The following is a 14118-nucleotide window of genomic DNA, read 5'->3' on the forward strand; positions in this document are numbered from 1 at the left end:
ACCGTCAGGACTCGGTCCATGATGTCCATCGTTCTTCCCGAGCCTGATTTCTGGCCGCGCTGGCCCCCTCTAAGATTGGTGGGCGGGCATGCGGTCCCGGTGGGGCTGTGCATCAAGGCATTGACTTTGTGTTGTTGTGATGTGTATTTAAACCGGGCGTTCCTGGTTTCTGCCCCTGACATGTATTACCCGGGGTTTTTTGGATGTTTGGGTCTCACGGGCACACGTGCCATGATAAGGTGCTCATGGTGTTCATACGCCTACACCTTGGGACCGCACTGCGCGCCACCCTGACGGGGGGTCTGGTGGGCTGGGTCCGGCTTGGGTTGTTCCGGATGTCGGGCTCTGGTACTGGCAGTTGACCTGCCTGACCTCCTGATATCGTGGTACGCCTATAGCCATGACCTTCTCACTGGCCTACTTCCTAGCCCCATTCTAAAACCTTGAACCGGGTGTGTGCACTTATTTTCGTCTCTCCAGGTTATTATACCTTTCTGTGCTGCCCCACGGGAACAGACTGCGAGGCCCTTTAGGGACCCCTGTAGGGTAAGCATTAGCCTACGCCTTCATTCTTGTGTGATGTTGTTTTTATCATTATTATACATACCTAAATGTCCATAGGCCTTACCTTTTGTTAGGCCCTTTGTTTTTAATATTCCTTGGAGTGTGTACATTCTTTAAGAGATTAAGGGTTGCCTATTACTGGATGAGGTGATGGTGCCATTATAATTCGACTGGCTTGTTATCTCATATCTCCTCTAGGTTAACCCTTTACCGCAGAACTACTTTGCCTGCAGCTTTACAGACCCAGAGAGGTTGTATTGATCCTTTTTATCTTCACTTTTGGTTTTTCACTGTGTAGTACTATGTACTTGAGGTCCTGAGGAATTGCGATACTAAGCAAGAAACATGTCGACCTGATTAGAGGGTCGAGATAGTTCCACTGTGCCCCTTACAGCCTCTATCTCCCCTCCCAACTTTTAACCAAGGGAATCAGTCACGCCAATAAAAATCCTTCTGAATTGGTTCACCTTTTTTAATATCACCTTCCCCACATGACTACACCCCTTATTCTCTCCCCCTCACACGCACACAACCGTTGGCTTGAACAAAAGATCTACGACAAAGCGCGCCTTTTAGGCGCCCGTCAGGCATTGCAGCGCCAGTCTGACGAGGAGCAAGAGGCCAATGATGAAGCTTGACATCTAGTTTGCTGGGTGTGTGAGGCCTCTCAGTTCTAATAAGGGAGCCTGCCGCTCCTTGACTCCACTCTCTTATCCTGTTTACACACTCCCTCCTTCTCTAGACGCTCTCGGGGAACTTTGTACCCTCTGTGTTTCATGTTTGATTGGACATGTACACTGGACCCCGCTAAATATTGTCCAGAACTGGTTCCCTCCATTTGTAACGTATTCAGACTTATAAACATAAACAACGAAAGGCAGAGTAGCTTCCATCGAAGAAAAGACCCACATTTTACAACATTGGTTGCATACTCAGGAAAGGGTTGAGGGGAATGAGTTGAATGTTATCAAAGCCATGAGAGTGGAGCTAAAAGGTATTTTGGAAGGAAGAGTACAGGAGAGATGGAAGGCAAGTAGACTGGCACACTTTAATTATAGAGAGGGCTGTGGCAAGCTTCTTGCCTGGAAGATTAAAACCGATCAGGTGAGGAATTGTATAAAAGAATTGAAATCAAATGGGTCAGCACCTCCAGTTAGATCAAGATATGGGATTGAGGAAACTTTAGTCAACCATTTTGAATCAGTATACTCTGAAAATCTAGTTACTAAGGGAGAGGAAGTGAAAGAGTGGTTAGGTCAAGACATTCCTCGTAGGCTCTCTGAGACACAAAGGGAAAATCCGAATAGTCCAATTTTAGACTCAGATATAAGGAAGGTCATTAAAGCCAGGAAAGTATATAAAGCTGCGGGACCAGATGGTATCCCGGCTGAGATATATTAAAAGCTGGAGTGCTGTTTAACTCCTGTAATGTGTAGACTTTTTAAAGAGATCATTAAAATCTTTAAAATCTTTTCGAGGGTCTTAGCAGACAGGTTGAGTGAAGTATTGGATGTGTTATTAAATGAAGACCAAAAGGGATTTATTCGTGGTAAGGGAATCAAAGATCTAACATACAACTTAATTGGTGCTGTGGATATAGCAACTACTTTTAAACTGCCCTTAGCTGCAATTACTGTAGATGCTACAAAATCATTCAACCGAGTTAACTGGTCTTTTCTGCAGGAGATTCTACAACTCTCCAATTGAGGGAACAAGTTCTGCAGGGCAGTAATGCTTATCTATGAGAATCCGACGGCCAGAGTAGTAGTGAATGGGAACATCTCAAGCAGCTTTAATATTTATAGGGGGACTAGGCAAGGGTGCCCTTTATCCCCGCTGCTTTTTAATTTGTATATTGAACCGCTGGCAGAAAAAATCAGAGCCCACGAAGGCATCCAACCATTTAGGTTTCAGGACTGGGTAAAGAAAGTAGGTCTATATGCAGACGATTTAATTATATACACTTCAGACCTGAATACTGCACTACCAGCAGTGTATGACCTGGCAACACGATATGGCCGGCTCTTTGGATATGAAACTAATAAAAACAAGACAGTGGTGATGGAATGGAATGCTAATTCGCGACTGAGCTATGTCAAGCAAGAAATGAGGTATTTAGGGATCCAGGTGGTGCAGAAGGTAGATCAGATACCGGAAGAGAATTATCAAAAGGTGAATAAGGCAGTAGGGAAACTCTTACTTAGCTGGTCTCATCTCCCGCTAACAATCTATGGCAGAGTAAATCTGGTGAAAATGGCAATTTCGCCTAAATTTACCTTCCTGTTTCAAAATATACCATTGGCCTTTAAGGAAATATGGCTTAAAAAAAACACAATCCAAGATCTGTAACTTTATCTGGGCATCGGAGGGAACCAGGATTGCTTGGAAAATACTCAGAAGGAAATATGACAAAGGAAGCTTACGGTTACCAGATTTGACATATTATGCCTGGGTTTTTTTGTTAAAAGGAGGGAAATCTTTATTGAGCATCCCAGACAACTCAGAAACTGGCAAGATGTTTAGAGCAATGTTATCTGGAGTACAAGGGGGAGAGAAGGGGTATGTACAAAAGTATGGAGACCTGCGTTACTTCAAAAAAGTACGACTCAAAACCCTGGTTTAATCCTGGTTTAAAATCAGGAGAGAAATCAATATAAATTATTACATTGAATTTGCCCCGATGTAGAATTCTCCGGGGTCCCCAGAATGGTTAAGTGACAGTCTGGCGCGTCCCTTGAGAAAGGCGGGGATAGAAACTTGGGGACAGCTGTTGAAGGAAGGGGAGCTGATCTCCTGGGAAAAGGCTAAAAAAATAACGGATGGGGTTTTGTATAAATTTAAATATCTTCAAATGAAAAGCTGGAGCCTTGCGGAGGGGTGCGATGCGGGCCAGTCAAATCTGACTGAAGCTTCAATTATGGCTGGAGGACCCAGCCAAAAAGAGGTGGCGAGATGGTATTGGAGCTTGGTGGACAGCACTGATGGGGAATTCAATCTACCAGCAACACAGTGGGAGGAGTACTTGCCAGGAGAGCAGCCGACAAATTTATGGCAAGTATCTTGTGACATGTTATACTCCACAGTGTGTGCTGCAAACCTAAGGCAGAACCACCTCTTTTGTATTCACAAAGTGTACTGGACTCCCCACAAGTTAGCAAAATTCGCAAAAGGTGTTACCCCAAAATGTCCCAAATGTGGGGAAGTAAGAAGCAATGATGTGCACATGTTTCTAGAATGCCCGGCTTTGCAAACTTTTTCGAGGGATGTAAGTAATTCACTGTGTACAGTAATTAGAGTACAGCTCCAGGTAAGCATCTCTCTTGTATATTTTGGGTTACCAGAGAATAACGACTCTCTTACTCTAAATGTTAAAAAACTAATTGTTGGACCTGGGCCTCTTGGCAGGGTCATCCCTAAACTTTTTGCCTTCCTCCAATACTCTCTCTGACCTATTTTGTTTGGTTTAATGACTCTGGGCACTTTACCACTGCCGACCAGTGCTAAAGTGCATATGCTCTCCCTACTGAAAATTGTACATGTGATTGATGTCCATGATTGGTTCATTGGATTTACTGTTAGTCCCTAGTAAAGCACACTAGGTGTGCCAGGGCTTGTGAATGCCAATACTGCTAGTGGGCCTGCAGCGCTGGTTGCGCCACCCACAGAAACAGCCTTAAGATGTGTCTAGGGTCTGCCATTGCAGAACCTGCGTGCAGTCTCGTACTGTCATGCTGGCTGGGCAAGTGCACCCACTTGCCAGCCCCTGAACCTTCCCTTGACTTCATATTAGTCACCCCTATGGTAGGCCTGCATTGTAAGTGTAAGGTAGGACAAGCCCTGATGTGTGTGGCATGTCCTAGTAGTGAATTACAACCAAATTCGTATTTCACTATTGTAAGGCTACCTGCTTCCTTTAGGCCAGAACGGGCTGCTGGAATTATTACACTCTATAATCCCAGCAGGCTCAGGGAGCATGGTAGAGAGTCATGTTTAGTATGCCTGAACTCAGGATAATAAAATATTTCTTTTAGTAAACTTTATTTTAATGTCCTGTGTTTGCAAATGCTACTTTTAGAAAGTTTACAACAAGGGGTGGTGAGGGACAGAGTCTCTGAATTAAGCAGAAAGCTCTCACCCAGTCAAGAGATCAGGGCTAGATCCAACACCGTTTTTTAGCTCACTGCACCATCCCAGTTTCAGAACCTGGCTGTATGCAAATTAGTCTGTTCCTGTCCCAGTGCATGATGGGAACAGGGCAAACCAAACTACAAAAGCCAATTCTTACACTGGGAAGGAAACAAGCTCCCGGGGACCGGTTTCTGGCATTACAGCCGTCTTCGGCCCGGTTTGCTTGAATCCTGATGGTGCAATGAGCAAGGGTCTCACATCTGAGAATACCCTTCCACGCTTAGGGTGGACAAAAATATTTACAACAAGGGGTGGTGAGGGACAGAGTCTCTGAATTAAGCAGAAAGCTCTCACCCAGTCAAGAGATCAGGGCTAGATCCAACACCGTTTTTTAGCTCACTGCACCATCCCAGTTTCAGAACCTGGCTGTATGCAAATTAGTCTGTTCCTGTCCCAGTGCATGATGGGAACAGGGCAAACCAAACTACAAAAGCCAATTCTTACACTGGGAAGGAAACAAGCTCCCGGGGACCGGTTTCTGGCATTACAGCCGTCTTCGGCCTGGTTTGCTTGAATCCTGATTGAGATAAATCCTGAGTGAGATAAATAACGGTGATGGATCAAGCCCTGATCTTTGGACTGGGTAAGAGTGGTCTGTTTAACTCAGACACTCTGTTCATCACCACCCCCTTTTTGTAAATAACTTTTAGAAAGTTAGCATTTGCTTGCCTAACCATTTCAGCCCGCCTCTGCTGGTATGTGTATCTGACTGTCTGGGATGTGTGAGTGACAGGGCTTGGGGATGACAGGTGGTGAATGCGCAGATTACACCTTAGTGGGAGGTAGGAGTGGCTCTTGACTCTGAATCTTGCTGTGCTCTGCCACCACAATGCTGGCTCCACCCTCCTGGGGAGCGACTGATGACTAAGCCGACACCTGGCCCAGGAAGGGCGAAGCCCCATCAACAAGGTACTTCTGGCTGCCCCTGTCCGCACAATGCTGGCTCCACCTCCTGTAGGGCGTCTGATGTGCCTGCCCCTCACACTGAAAGCAGAAGCCGGATTGCACCCAACAAGGTACTCAAGGACTGAAAGTGGCTATGCAAAGGCCCCCCTGGCCTGTAAGAACAAAAGAAATGCAGTATAAAAGAAGGAGCCTTGCTCCTTGTAAATTAGATCCTGTTTGTGCTACAGAAGGAACTCTGCCCGACGACCTGGAAGGACAAGGAAGGGTGCTGACTCTTGCCTGTGTCTGGTGCCTTGCTGCAGAAGGAGAGGAAAAGGAAAGACTACAAGAAGACTTTTGCTTTGTGAAACTTTGTGCCAAACTCTGCTGAAAGATCTCCAAGGGCTTGCTGCTGAACTTGCCCCCTGACCAGCGCCCCAGGACCAGTGGGCGCTACATCCTGAAGAAAGCGACTGTGTGTGCTGCTTATCGCTGCAGTACTGACCGAGGGGTCTGGGAGCGCTGGGCAAGCCTGCCACGCTCCCCGTAATCCAAGGCATCGACATCCCCCCAAGCATCGTGACCGGGGCCCAAAGCACCAGCGAGAGCAACGTGAGGTCCAGCCGCCGCTGGCCCGAACACCGTGACCGCATCTGCACCGGGAGCCCGAGAGCAAAGTGAAGGAGGACCCGTCCGGTCCAAGCTCCCGAATTGACTGCGCTTCAAGCCGTCAATCCACCTGCGAAGACGGACAGCCGCCCTGTGATAACCCCCCTCTGGTCGGTAGCCTGCCCGACAGCTCAGCTGTGAACGCACAGCTGCAACCGGCACTTTGGCTGGGTACGTCCTGCACTTGGGGACCGTACTGCCACTTGCCGCCACCACACAGCCGCCGCCTCCAGGGTCGGAGTGAACGACGAAGGGAGGACCCTGCCGCCACTGAACAGCGCCGCCCCGGATGGCCCGTGACCTGCCCGGCTGAGAGCCGCAGCGAACAGCGACCCCGGAAAAGCAACGCGACGTGGGACAGCTCCCCTGGAAGCCGCCCGCTCCACAAGAATTTGAAAGGTACTGTGTTGTATCCTCACGGTGCGAGCGTCCTGCAACTCGAGCTCGCACCGCTCTATCTGCTCCCAACGCGAGCCGCCTCTGAAACCGAGGCTCGCACAGCTCCTGGTCCTCAAGGCCCGATCTCCTCTCCAAAGCGAGCAGAGACAGCGGAAAGCGCATTGAGGCACTACAAGACACTGAACCTTACTGAACCTGGGCAGAAGGCCCAAAAGATTGCTTATTGCTAAGAAAGAACTGTGGCAACCTGAACTTAAGTAAACTGGAACCGCTATTGAAAGTTTGACAACTGTATTTACAAACCTGCTTGAAATCTATATAAAGATATATATTTTTACAAATACAGTTTGGTGTCATTGTGTGGTGGGTTGGTTGTGATGGTGTGATATTGCAAATGTTTAACCCTATGTGCCCCAAAGATTAGCCTAAGACTGCTTAAGCCACACTACCTAGAGGGTAAGCAGAGGTTGTCTTGAAGGTAACCCTCAGCCCTGACGAGGAAGAGAGAGTCCCTGCTTGTCACGAGTGCTACACTGCGCCAACTAGAGACTCCCCCTTCCTACACTAATGTTCTACCTAATACTGTTGGCTTGCAGGGAAATTTGTAAAAAATGGATTAATGCTATACCTCCTAGTAAAACCAAGTGGTTATTCTCAATTAAATATATACTTGCATTAAACAGAGTCCTAATGACCAGACAAAACGAATTCTGGGTTCCCCTTGAAAATTGGATAAATGGTATTGAAAATTCTTAATAACTGTCCGATGATTAGGCCTCTATAGCATTCATTGCTTGGTTATTCCGGTGGTGGCAGACGAGAGGGTCTGGTCGTTGGACAAGGCTACCTATGGTCGGAGTATGAAGAAGCAAGGCATAGAGAGATCCAACTTAGGTCAAGCAAGCGAGAGACTATTATCTATGCCTCCGCTCTATCCTAGGCTAATGAGGACATAAAAAAAAAATCAGACATGCAACATTATATTAGCATGCTGCAGGAATACCAGTGCAAACTTTTTCAGTGTAAACAAGCAGCCTGCCGGAAGATGTATTGGCAGAGCCAGTGGCTGATATGAGCAGCATCTGTGTGTCTCTCCAGCTAGCCCCATCCCAGCAACTGATCTATAGGAGTGCAGGAGTGCCTTAACAGCGAGCCATCCAGCCCTCACTACCTAATATCTTACTAGCCAGGCTTTGCCCATGTCCCCATAGCAGTTGGAAAGAAGCATGGCTCCTCTGTTCAGCACATATATACCTGTAATTTGGATGAGCCATAATATGTAATAAGGGCTCAAGGGTTCTTCACCAAAAACAGGTTGACTCACCTATTAAAATTACAGTGAGCACAACTCGATTTACTGATAGGTGTTACATATATCTGTGAGCCCCTGCAGCTAGCTATGTTCCAGCAACTGACCTGCAGACAGGGCTCACGCTGCAAGGGAGGAGCAACTTCGGTTTTTCAGCTGCTTGCCTCTAAGCTGGACAACCTACCACATTACATCACAGGCATGCAGTAGTAATAGCAGTCGGTCCTCATCACTGAGTGCTGCTCGGGTCTTAGGACCGGCGGAGGCTGAACGGCAAAGGAGTGTCTCGGTGAGCACTCCTCCCAAAATACATGGCTGCCCGCTCGTTCAGTCCCCAGCTTCTGGCAAATCTTGGCATGCAGAAGATAATAGAGCCGACATCCCACCAGTTTGTAATTGCTTAGATTTCTGATCCTCCAGTAAGGACGAGATGTGCAGGGTCAGCAGGTCTGGTGTCAGGCAGCACACAGACATCATAACGGGGTGGCTCTCTTTCGCTCAGCATGGCTGACCCATGTTCTCCAAGACACAGGGGTGTAGGAGATTGAGAGAGTGAGCAAGCCCCTGAAGTCGGATCCGGCTAAGATTCTAGTTGCTCCAGAAAAGGCCATGGAGTACTGGGACAGCCGGACTGACCGTCAGTAGGCACCAAGCAGGACTTACACTGACTGTGATCCTTAAGCCTGGGGGATCTTCCTGGGTTCTTTTCTCCTTTCTTGTTGCTTCAGTATATACCCTGGCTTTGCTGCAATCTGCCATTATCTGCTGAATCGTATTGTTCAGGTAGATCACAGGATAGTGACACCCCCTGCACCCTTGTGAAAATCGGTATTTACCGATTCGGTAAATACCGAATCGTTAATGCCCATTCATTCCTATGGGCTTCAAAGCCCATAGGAATGAATGGGCATTACCGATTCGGTATTTACCGAATCGGTAAATACCGAATTCATCCGATTCAGTATTCCAGCACATCTGGAATACCTACATGTCGACCCCATAGATTTACTGATTTTTAATTACCGAATCGGTAAAATTCGGTAATTTAAAATCGGTAAATCTATTTCACCTACATCTGACCCATAGTCTTTGCCTAAAAATACAGACAATTCCAGGTTTTTAGTACTGCAGGATCCAAATATCCCAAAGAAGCCACCCCCCCAATCGTTGGTGCACCAACAGTGGTGGTTTTACCATATGGGCAATGGGGCGTTGCCCCACTAATAATTATTGGGGGCAATTTAGCGCACAGTTCAAGTTGACAAGTTTCTATGTTATTAAAATAATTTAAACTGCGCTCCATCGCGCCGCGGCGCCACGTCATTAAATCACGTGACAGCCTGCATTGACTCACTGTCGCTCCACTGCGCATGTGGTGTTTGACCGGCTACCTTTCTTCAACTACTTTGAAAAGCAAGCACCGCTGAGTACGGTGTTTGCCTACTGCCACAGACCCCAGTGGTTGAAAAAGGAGCAACGTTTTTTTCATGCTTACTCCAATCCTGACGCTGCTCTCTTTAGAGAGCAGCTCTCCTCTGAAGAGAGCAGCGTCAGGATTAGGTAGTGCAGCATCAGTGCTTCTGAGTTCTTGTGGTTGCCTTGCCAGCAGCAGTCTAGTGTTGCACCGCGAGGTGGGAGCGTCCAACGTGCAATACCCAATCACTGCAATGGCTTAGTGTTAAGCCATTCAGTTATTGGACATTCTTCAGTTGCTGGGCAAATCGGGCCGGCCCACCTCCAGTCACCTCATCGTCCCCATCTCTGCACATGAGAGCACGTGGACTCGAGGACGAGGACAGAGTGTAATCGTTAGAGACAGATACTGCAGATCAATCAGACATCGAGAGTCCGATTAGTAGTAATGAGTGACCACAGACCACTACACTGTGACGACGCATCAGGTAGGTGTGTCTGTAGACTGTGCAAGTAAAGTCTAGTGATATCTCTGCACTGATTAATGTGGGAGAAAATGCAGACATTTACATTCCCAACGACTTGAGATAAACCCCCAGTAAGACTAGCCAAATTATAACACTCAGATTTGGAACCTTCCACTTTATGGCCTGCGTGAATAACAGGATCACCCCACCCCCACAGCTGAATCTCTGCACCCCCAACTTCAAACATGCACGAGCTCGTGGCAGCGTTTTCTGAAAACAGATGCGGATAAGTCAAGTGCAGTGACCTGTTGCTGTTAAAAAATATGTTCAGGGCATATTACAAATAGGCCTAGTTGGGCAATAGCCAAGGGGAGCCACATCTCACGTCCGTTCGTATCTAAGGCTGAGGCTCTGCTGTGCATTCTTTTTTACCTTTAGCTGAATCATTAAGGATAAGGAACCCGTGTCAGGCTACAAACATAATATAAATGCTTTGGCTAAAACTAATGCTGCTAAGTCTATGAACGTTGTGCAACTTGTGCCTATTTTGCGTTTAGGTGGTCGGGAGCACAACCCCAGCAGACAAAGACCCGATTGTGGGTTTCAGTGTGCGCCCCATTGCCGCATCTATCAGTTGCAGGGTTTCTGACCTGAACCTGCTTCTTGTGGCACATTCTCAAGTCATGTGAATGAAATCTGCGTCGTTATAACCACATCTCTGGCAGTTACAAATGTCACCTCTTTAAACAGCACGGAGCCTATGGGGGGGTGGGGTCATATACGTCATGTGAGCATAATCGAACTGTATATATTTCAGCCTGGAGTTGCGGGAGACCCGTTTACGATATAACAAAATGTTGCCGCACTCCAGGACTGAAATCTCCTTGTGCATATTATTTCCCGTTAATTACGCAGATGTTGTAACAGGCCATTGAACATTTCGGATAAGGAAACATAAAACCATTTCCATAGTGTCTAGCTCCTCCTAGAGTGAGTATGTCATGCAATACCACATGGGTAGTGTTTTTGTTGTTTGTTTTGGCAGAGTTTTATATAGCCCAAACTAGACCCGAAGGTATTGGAGCGCTTTACATGAGCACCAGTTACAAAAGGAAACATTCATTTTTGTTAGGCACGGAGTGATTAAGTGATTTGCCCAGAATCACAGGATGTTTAGCATCATTACTGGGGCAAGGGTAGATTGCTGATAGCAGCCTCCTTCTGTCTTTAAATCCACCTCTGTCAAGGCTGACAATTGGTCAAAGGTCAATTTCGTCCTGAGGTTGCCATGCAGTACGCCTATCAAGGGCACTGCCAGGGCAGGAATACTCGGCTAGTGGTATTGTTTTAGGTTTTATGGCGCCAGTCAGAATATCACACTTTGTATGGAAGGTACATTTATTTAAACGGTGCTATAGGGTAAAGAGAACCACATCCCTCTTTAAATTTGGCAAAGGCCTACACATAAGCAAAAACGCTCTCTAGCACACGTGGAATATCAAGGTCTCTTTTCAGTATATCAGTGTTTCACATTCATCAATCTTGCATTCATAAATGATTCTTGTTCATAGGGTCCGGTAGATTCTTTTGAAGTTTTATTCCTGGAATTTCACAGCCAACACGTGTTTCGTCGTATTGGGAATGTAACCCACGACTTTCTCAAGGCTCATTCCTGAGTAAAGCAGTCGTATATATTATGCGATGATAATTCCAACCCGCAATGGGTTTCTGTTGGGGACGTTCTTTAGGAAGTAATTTTGTCGGTTGAAAAGCCAGAATATGGCTTCCGAATTCTTAAGAAAATGGCTTTCGCCAGCTGTGGTAGTTATTCTCCTCCGTCCCCGGTCTCCAGTAAGACTCTGATTCTGACCCTATGAACAAGAATCATTTTCCACGTGGCACTGCCAGGGCATACAGGGGTGCCTTTGTTTTTCTGTCCACGCAGTGTATCCAGCACTGCAAGGTGGTGGATTATAGGAGGGATTGGTGGGTAATTATCACCGCTGAGTCTAGCATTCTAGCTAATAATACAAGAGCCATATTTACATATATACTGAATAAGCAGCTACCTATGTTATATGACACCACTCTACTAATGTAATACCTGCACTATCACAATTGCTTTATTAACCTTCCTGCTTTCTCAAATTTGATTGAAAATGCACCATTTTATCACTCTATTTTCAAAATTTTCTCGGTGGAAATCCCACCGAACCCTCCTTAGGGGGTTCGGGCTCGCTCGCTACGCTCGCTCGTTATGGTGCAGTATGATTATCATTTTACGCCCACCACTTTAAAATGTCACCAGCCGCCACTGTGCACCAATCCTTCTTGTATCCCCGCCATATTCCTTGTTCCTGTATATTAAAAGGTGAGCAATTTCTCACCACCAGGAGCAACCATCAAGTAGCAAGGTTTGAATCAGTCATCAAGTTTAAGTTTAAAATATTTCTAGAGCGCGACATACACCGAGCGGTTTCTTGGCGCTGAGATAGCAAACTACCAGAGGGGCTAGAGTCAACCACTAGGACGTAGACAGAAACAGGGGGGGAATTTTAAGACAGAAAGGCCTGGGTAAACAAGAAAGTTTTCAGGGATTTACGGAAGAGGGAATACTGGGTAAGGGATCTGAGGTGGAAGGGAAGGGAATTCCAAAACACAGGGGCCAGAGTAGCAAATTTAGAACCGCCCTGTTTTTTTTCCCTGAAACGTGGGGCTACTAGTAGATGTTGAGCCGAGGAACGGAGGTCTCTGCTGGGAACGTAAGTTTTGATGGCTGAGGATATAAAGATAGGGGCCAGACCAGACCTGGCCTGAAAGCCCATGCAGCCTAATTTGAACAAGGCGCGTTCCCGAATTGGAAGCCAGTGAAGGGTCTTCAACAGAGGAGAGGTGTGGTGGAATCTAGGGAGACCAAATGCAAGGCGGGCCGCCTGGTTCTGAACCAGTTGGAGCTTGCGCAGGCTGTACTGTGGGATGCCGTTGAACAGGGCATTCCCGTAGTCCAGGCGGGATAGGATCAGTGCGGACATGATCAGTTTGAGTGCAGGGAAAGAGAAGAAACGAGAGATGGAGCGGATAGTACGGAGAGTAAGAAAGCAAGAAGATACCACAGAGCCTATCTGGGAGTGCATGGTGAGTTTATCGTTAAGCTTGATACCTAAAGTCTTAACTGAGGAAGCAGGAGTGGGGGGGAGAGCCGAAGGAGGGGGGCCAAAATAGGGAATTCCAGGGATTGGAGCAACCACCCGTAAGCACAAGTTCTGTCTTATCGGGGTTGAGCTTCAGGTGGTTGAAGTTCATCCAGTCCCTGATAAAAGACAGGATAGTATGGAAGTTAGATATAGAGTCAGGGGAAGAGGAAAGATTAAAGATGAGCTGGAGGTCATCGGCGTAGTTATATACCGTGACCTCCAGCTGCTGAAGAGCAAAGATGTGAGGAGAGATGTACAGATTGAATAATAGAGGAGACAGAGAGGAACCCTGAGGCACCCCGCACTTGACCTTACAGGGGGTAGCTGAAAACTCCCCAAGACGAACCGCCTGGGTCCGGTCCCTCAGGAAGGATGAAAGCCAAATGAGGGCCGATCCTCCGATACCCGCGGCCCTGACACAGGAGAGTAAGATGGAATGATCCACCGTGTCAAAAGCGGCGGACAAATCAAGGAGGACCAGCGCCTGGGGTTGACCATTATCCATGCCCTCCCTGATGGTATCCAGCACAGACACCACCACTGACTCTGTCGAATGCCTTGGCCGAAACCCCGCCTGGCAGGGGGCCAGCACCCCATTCTCCTTGACAAAGGAGCTGAGCACAGAGGTGACGTGTCGCTCAAGAACCTTACCCAAAAAGGGTAGCAAGGTCTAGAAACCTCAAAGTTATCAAACATTTTCTTTCAGAACAGTCTTAATATGGGAACAAACTCAAGTAGTCCAATTAACAAATATACAAATTCTAGCTGGAGCAAAGACAGTTCTTAAGCCTGTGTGGTTAGCTGAAGCATATAAATGAGCATGTATCGAGGTGCACAGGACTCAATCGTAAGAATATGTAAGCAAATATATTGCATTTGCCCATACAACATCAAGCTATAGATTTCTAAAATAAATAAATAAAATAGGGCCTTTGTTTATTTGATTAACTATTGTGTTTATTTATTTATGTGTTCCAAATAAACATCATAGTATATACCTAAAAGACTAGAGAAGACTACAAAGTATATG

This window comes from Lissotriton vulgaris, chromosome 3_1 (genome assembly GCF_964263255.1).
Source record: "Lissotriton vulgaris chromosome 3_1, aLisVul1.2, whole genome shotgun sequence".
NCBI lineage: Eukaryota > Metazoa > Chordata > Amphibia > Caudata > Salamandridae > Lissotriton > Lissotriton vulgaris.